General features: G+C 37.8%; 1 protein-coding gene across 16 annotated transcripts in view; it reads left to right on the top strand.

Annotated features, from left to right (window-relative positions):
* MYO9A (myosin IXA) overlaps positions 1-8,157 on the top strand; it is a 279,561-nt gene that overhangs the window by 1,396 nt on the left and 270,008 nt on the right. The window lies entirely within an intron of this gene.

Genomic DNA, 8,157 nt, shown 5'->3' with positions numbered 1-8,157 from the left:
GGTCTCACAGCCTTCTTCTCATCTTGTCTCTTCTGTAGAACGTATGAGGTAGTCCAGATCGTGACATTTTAGGGATTTCTGTAAGGATCAAAGCACATAACACTAATGAATATAACTGTGTCTCCATGTGGTATCATTTGCTTCACTTTCCTAGATTTTTACAGATCTTTTGCACTGTTTTTGAAGGATATCAGGGTGCTTTTTTTTTTTTGATTTGCTGTTTGCGAATTTGCTGGAAAAGTAAGATTTGTAGCTTTCCTTAATCCCTGAAGACTTTAATGTCAGTTTAATAATAAAATTCTGCTACCTGCTGCTACTTCCAAGGAGCAAGTACAGTTATCACGCAGTGTTCACCGGTGTCATTACCAACAGCCTTCTCAGTAGTAAAATATTGAATAAAATGTAGTTTGTTGAACTCTTGAGCTGTCAAGAAGGAAAGGTAATTTTACACCAGATGATCAGTGCATAATTTTAATCTTGGTATAGGGATGAAGTATAGAGAGGTTTTTGTAATCAGTACTTAAAAATTTTTTATTTTGTGTGTGTGGAACTGAGGAGGGAGAAAATCATATTAAAATTATAGGTCATAACTAGACATAGTATAAAAGTCAAAAGGTTGAAAAGAGTATGCAGTAAAAAGTTTCTTTTCCCCCTTTTTGTCCTCTAACCACCCATTTTCCCTCCTTAGACGCAACCACTGTTTCCATCTTTGTGTGTGTCCTTCCTGTGATATTTCTAGCATACAAGTCTATACATTTATATTATTAAAACACTCCACAGACAAATCCTTGCATACTGTATACTATGGATATACCACCCCCCTTTAATAATAGATCCTAGAGTTCATTCAACAATAGTACATTTGGAAGTGCCTCATTTACTGGGTGGATAGTATTCCGTTCTGGTGATCTTGAGGTTATTTTCAGTCTTTGTTTTTATAAACAGTGCTGCATGCTTTTCTTTTAAATGTATCATATGTTTTGTATGTTTTAAGTAATTTTCAGGATTTGAAAAATTTCATGATGATTCTTTTGAGAACCTACAAAAAAGCATATAACTAAAGTAAACTTCTCATTGAACCTCTGAGCTTCCATGGAGTGGCTGGCTTTGATAGAGATTATAATGTTTGTCAAGTAAGTTACTGAAGGATTTAAAGAAGGGGACTGAAATGATAAAATTTGCATTTTTAAAAGATCACTCTGCTTTGAGGAGGGTGGATTGAAAGGTAGACTAAATGTGTCAGGAGAGTAAATGATGATGGTGCAGTCTTCATTTGGGTTTTGAGAGTAGACAGGATTTGGCAATTTCATTGGATTTGGGATAAGGGTGAGGGTTCATAGAGGATAAGATCTAGGTTTCTAGCTTGTGCCTTTCACTGAGGTGGGATCCATATGAGGGAGGAATGGAATTTTTATTTTTGTCAAGAAAGGGGAATTCAATTTGTGGCATGTTGAGTTTGGGTGATTATACTTCTATCAGATGTGGATGGCCAGGAGCAACTGGATTTGTGGCTTAAGATCATTATCAAGTTCTGGGTTGATAGTAATAGATTTGGGTGCGAAAGGTGTACGTGAAAGGAGAAGAGATTGTAGGATAGAAATCCAACATTTACAGTATAGGTAGAGTTGAATGTCTAAGCTAGTAAATTATGTGATTAAGTTCTCTAAAAAATCATGTTATAGTTTAAACATCAATAGGTTCACTGTCTGACAAGACTTTTTAACAGTGTTTTCCTTGAGTGGTGTATAGTACTGAGGGAAATGGAGTAAACTTAGATTATTAAAAAGGTAAAACCTCAGTAGAAATTAGCAATATAAGTCCCATTTTTTTCTAATCATTTAGATTATACTGTTGTAAAAGTTTGTTCAATCTTCATTGTTTACAGAGAAGTATAGGAGCTTGGAAAATGTGGTTTGCCAAGAATATTAAGTTTTTTGGTTTGTATGATTTCTAGTTATATTAGTAATAAAGATTAGTCAAAGATTTTTCAGTCACGTTTTTAAAACATAACATGACTTAATGTATTTATTCCTAAGTCCAGAGCTGCAGTGTAGAGCTCGTGCCTTTACTCTGGATCCCTGTAAATCACTTCTAATGGACATCTCCACTGGGATTCATATTTCACAAGCACTTCACACATGTACAAAATAAAACTCTTCTCTGCCTCTCTTCCCTCCAAAAAGGTGGGGGTAGAAGGAGACAAACTGCAACAAAATTTTTTCTTTTGATTGCCTGTCTTGATGAACGGTACTACTCTCTTCTCCTCATGAAGCCTTTAGGAATCTGGGAATTATCCTCCACTGCACTCTGTACCAAACTACCAACATCACAAAGTCCGGCTCGTTCTCCCTCATGATATTTCAGATCATTCCTGATTGCTATTTTTGCTGTCTCTGTTTTAACCCCGAATGTCTGTTGGTCTTCTTGTCTTCTCATCTGTCTCTTGTTTTGCCGTACCCTCTAGTTCATTCTCTCCACTTTTGCCAGAGTAAGTGTTCTAAAATGCTCTTTTAGTTAGGCTCTTTCAGTTGCAACGAAGAGACTCAAGTTACCTTAAGTAGAGGAGTGCTTATTGAAAGAAAACATGCACAATGGAACCCAGGAAAAGTTAAACAGCTTGGTCTCAGGAAGAACAGGAGCTTAAAAATAAAACTAGAGGGCTTCCCTGGTGGGGCAGTGGATAAGAATCTGCCTGCCAGTGCAGGGTTCACAGGTTCGATCCCTAGTCCAGGAAGATCCCACATGCCGCAGAGCAACTAAGCCCGTGTGCCATTGACTACTGAACCTGCACTGCAGAGCCGTTGTGCCACAACTACTGAAGCCCGCGTGCCTAGAGCCCGTGCTCTGCAACAGGAGAAGCCACCGCGATGAGAAGCCCATGCACCGCAACGAAGAGTAGCCCCCGCTCACTGCAACTAGAGAAAGCCCGCGTACAGCAATGAAGACCCAACGCAGGCAAAAATAAATAAATTTTAAAAATAAATAAATAAAACTAGAAGCAGGAAAAGACAGATTTCACTCTAGTGCTCTACTGTTAACTTGTCTTAGCTACTTTTTGTTTCGTTTTGTATTATTTTTTGTCTCTAATTCCCTCCCCCACCCAATCACATGGCTTCCATTTATTCCTAATTTCTGCCTCCTTAAAACTACTGTGTCACTCCCATGCCAAAATCTTGCCTCCTGGCTACTGTCTTTTTTCTTTTTTAACATCTTTATTGGAGTATAATTGCTTTACAATGGTATGTTAATTTCTGCTGTATAACAAAGTGAATCAGCTATATATATACATATATCGCCATATCTCTTCCCTCTTGCATCTCCCTCCCTTCCACCCTCTCTATCCTACCCTTCTAGGTGGTCACACAGCACCAAGCTGATCTCCATGTGCTATGCGGCTGCTTCCCACTAGCTATCTGTTTTACATTTGGTAGTGTATATTGGCTACTGTCTTTTTAACTTGAGCTTCTGTTGCTGACTTCTTCCTAAGATTTTCTGGTTTGAATTCCCAAGAAACAATCTCTTTGGCTTAGCTCTGTAATCATGGGCTGCTAGCAAGCCTGTGTACTTGGGTCATGTGACTACTCCTGGCCATTTAGTGTTGGCTGTGTGTTTATTTATGCGTGTGGGTGTGGGGCAGGATCATAATGGTGAAAAACATGGGGCAGTGTGCAGGCCAACTTTCCCACAAAATGGGGTTGCAAACATGGCAGGCACCATGATTGACATAGTACAAATACAAATCTAATCATATCTTTTCCTGTTGAAAGATCTTCAGTGCTTTCCCATTGCTTTCAGGATAAAGCTTAAACTGTAGCTTGGCATGTGTGTGAGATCCTTCGTGATCTGACTCTTCTTTAGGCTTTCCTTCCTTGCTCTCTTCCTTAAATTCTTTGATCTACTCATTGAACTTAGGTCTTTGCACTCTCTGTTCCCTTTCCCGTCTTTCCCTTCCACCTTCCTCTGCTTAGCAATCTGCTATCTGATCTTCAGAACTCAGACCAGGTGTATCTTTGGGAAGCTTTCCTTTACTTCCTCCTGGTTAAGTTAGGTGCCACTCCTATAGTATGTAGTGCTTGCTTCTGTCACAGCTCTCTAATGAAATTCCTAATAGCTTGTCTGTTTTCTTCACTGGGCTGTAGCTTCTTTGGTATCAGTACAATATAGTAAGGCACGTTTTTAGATTGAGGATTTTTTTAAAAGAATATGCTTATTATAAATTATAATGTATATAAAAAGTACACAGATCATAATTGTGCAGCTCAATAAATTTTTACAGAGTGAATACACAAATGTAACCAACACCTACATCAAGCACGATACAGGATATTACTATCAATACAACCTCACAAGCCACCTTATGCCCTCTTCTGGTCGCTAGTCCAGTTTAAAGAGGATTTAATTTTAAATGGGAAAACTCTTTAACGTAGATTTCTCTACATATTTTGTGTGTATCTTTAGACATACAAGAGACATAGATATTAGAATTTTGATCCTATGGAAAGAACATACGTAATTTATATTAGTGCAATTTTGGCATATTTTTGTGCAATAGGTAAATTCAAAATCATATCATTTTAATATTCAGTTATGGGATGTTTGTATTTAGGTAGGTTTTCTTGTTTTTAAGTTTAATATTTTAGAGTAGTGGAAAAGAATATGATAGGCCAAAGAATATTTGCTTAAAATAGCCTGTTTTGAGTGGGGATCATGCTTTAGATGGGTATAGTAAACATGTAAAGCACTTTCCAAATGGTGTTTGGCCTCTGGGTTTTAATGTGAATTATGTTGCTAGCATATTTTACATGGGGTCATCCAACGGGCAACTGGAGTATAATTTTACATGTACAGTGAGGAAAGGACTAGCTGTCCTGTGTCATAGACAGCTGGCTTGCTAAGAATTGAGTTTTTTTTTCAACTAGCAATAATTTTAGAGTGTACTTATTCTTTTTCTTAGTTTTGATTTTTCTTAAACTTTAAGATTATGTGGCTCTTTGAGTATGAAGGAATTCTTTTAAACATACTTTTTCCTTAGATGGACTTTTCTGTCTGTAAATATTAAATTTGTTAAGGCCAATTAAGTGGAAAGAATACTATAGACTTTTAAACCTGCATTTTCAACAGACCTCGATTCAATTTCCAGCCTCATCCCTTATGAGCTGTCATTTGTGAGCAAGTCACTTAACATTTCTGAGCTTCAAGAATGTTCATCTCACAAGATTATCATGAGTTAAAACAGTTTATGTAAAGCACCAAAGCACATAGTAGATATTCAAGAAGTCTTCATTTTCCTCCTTGAATATGTCTATTTCTTGTTATGTTTAAATATGAGATCAAGAATTTAAAGAATTTCATTGTGTGGCATAAATAAATGGCCATCAAAGTTTGTTGCCAGTAGAAGTCAGTCTTAGAAGAATAGTCTGCTAGCTGTCTTTCAAGTGTGATCATAGTTTTCAATTCAGAAAGACTCTAAAAAAATGCTTCTCTTGATGTCTTAGTATATCAGATTAATGGATGTTAGAATGTATTTTGATTCAGTGTGAGGTACAACAAAATGTTCTGTTTGCCAATGACAAACATTCCTTAAATCATTGACAGATTGTAGTACTATTGCTGTCTGTAGTGTGTAAGTATTTGAGGTCTGTTTACTTATATTGATCAGATGATAGTGGGCTGAGTAGTCCCTGGATTTCTTTTTTTGTTTTAAAGACAGTAACTTTATTTTATTTTTTTGGCCTTGCTGCGTGGCTGGTGGGATGTTAGTTCCCCGACCAGGGATTGAACCTAGGTCCCCAGCAGTGGAATCATGGAGTCGTAACCACTGGACTGCCAGGGAATTCCCGAGATTTTTATTTATTTATTTATTTTACTATAAGGGAGAAAGTTCTTCAGGTAACTGTGTGGATATGAGTTTATAAATGATCTTGAGATCGTATTTTTTCCTTACCTTCTTTTGCAACTCAACCTTATTTTAGTTCTCTTCCTGCCTTCCCCCTCCTTCTTTAAAAACAGAAAAAAATTTATTTATTTGGTTGTACTGGGTCTTAGTTGTGGCAGGCAGGCTCCTTAGTTGTGGCTCACTGGCTCCTTAGTTGCGGCTCACCAGCTCCTTAGTTGTGGCATGTGGGCTTTTTAGTTGCAGCAGGCGGGCTCCTTAGTTGTGGCATGCAAACTCTTAGTTGCGGTAGGCATGTGGGATCTAGTTCCCTGACTAGGGATCAAACCTGGGCCCCCTGCATTGGGAGTGTGGAGTCTTATCCACTGCGCCACCAGGGAAATCCCCCCCCACTTTTTTCAATAATAAAAATACTTAGAAAATGTTGAGGGACATCCCTGGCCATCCAGTGGTTAAGACTCTGTGCTCCCATGGGTTTGATAGCTGGTTGGGGAACTGAGATCCCGCACGCTGCATGGCGCGGCCAAAAAAAAAAGTGTTGAAAAGTTGAAAGAATAGAACAAAGAACATTGATAAGTCAGCCACTGTAAGAACCTGCTGTATAAAAATATAAATAAAATTTTAAAATTAAAAAAAAAGTTAACAGTATGCCATCCATATTTACTGTATTGTTTTTTATGTGTATGTGTGTATATACTTTAACTGAACCTTTTGAAAATGGCGACTATTTTGACTTTTACCTTAAAACACTTGAGCCTATATTTCCTAAGAAAATATTCTCCATATCACTACAGTGCCATTACCAACACCTAAGAAAAATAACAGTAATTTCCTAATAATATTTAATATTCAGACTACAGTTAAATTTTGTTTTTCAAACTATAATTCAGTCAAGATTTTTGCATGCATTTGATTATCTTTTTAGTTTCTTTTAATCTAGAAAAGTTTCTTATCCCACTCCTTTTTCTTAATGGTATTGAAATATCTTTGACAAGACTAGATCATTATCTTATAGAATGGCCGGTGTTTTTTTTTAACATCTTTATTGGAGTATAATTGCTTTACAGTGGTGTGTTAGTTTCTGCTTTATAACAAAGTGAATCAGCTATACATATACATATATCCCCATATCTCCTCCCTCTTGCATCTCCCTCCCACCCTCCCTATCCCACCCCTCTAGGTGGTCACAAAGCACCAAGCTGATCTCCCTGTGCTATGTGGCTGCTTCCCACTAGCTATCTATTTTACATTTGGTAGTGTATATGTCCATGCCACTCTCTCACTTCATCCCAGCTTACCCTTCCCATTCTCTATGTTTGCGTCTTTATTCCTGTCCTGCCCCTAGGTTCTTCAGAACCATTTTTTTTTTAAGATTCCATATATATGTATTAGCATGCGGTATTTGTTTTTCTCTTTTTGACTTACTTCACTCTGTATGACAGACTCTAGGTCCATCCACCTCTCTACAAATAACTCAATTTCGTTTCTTTTTATGGCTGAGTAATATTCCATTGTGTATATGTGCCACATCTTCTTTATCAGAATGGCCTGTTTTCTAGTTATCTGATTATTTCTTTGTGTTTTTGCTTGTTCCTCTGTTCCATGTATATCTTGTACAGTGGAAGTTATAATTTAAAGGCCTGATTATGCATGTTAAAAAGTTTTGGCAAGAATGCTTCATAGGTGATGTTATATTTCATGTTGCATACTGTGGGAGATATATGACGTCACAATTAGTGATCTACGTTTTATGAAGTTTAAAGTGACGTTTGCAGACTTCCTTGGTGTTGCAATGGTTACGAATTTGCCTGCCAATGCAGGGGACGTGGGTTCGAGCCCTGGTCCAGGAAGATCTGACATGCCGCGGAGCAACTGGGCCCATGTGCCACAACTACTGAGCCTGTGCTCTAGAGCCCATGGGCCACAACCACTGAGCCCGCACGCCACAACTACTGAAGCCCCTGTGCCCTGGGGTCTGTGCTTCGCAGCAAGAGAAACCACTGCAATGAGAAGCACGTGCGCCGTAACGAAGAGTAGTCCCTGCTCGCCACAACTAGAGAAAGCTCACACGCAGCAAGGAAGACCCAACGCAGCCAAAAATAAATAAATAAATTTACAAAAAATAAATAAAGTGGTGTTTGCTGTATCTTTCCATTGTGAAAGTATATTCTTTCATCTTATGATCATCAAATACAATAATATGTGGGGGCAATACTTTGGTATCATACAAATTTTCCATCCTTCACAATATTCTATACCTAGCG

This window comes from Kogia breviceps, chromosome 3, assembly GCF_026419965.1.
Source record: "Kogia breviceps isolate mKogBre1 chromosome 3, mKogBre1 haplotype 1, whole genome shotgun sequence".
In the NCBI taxonomy this organism is placed as follows: domain Eukaryota; kingdom Metazoa; phylum Chordata; class Mammalia; order Artiodactyla; family Physeteridae; genus Kogia; species Kogia breviceps.
This window is presented reverse-complemented; position numbering and strand designations above follow the sequence as displayed.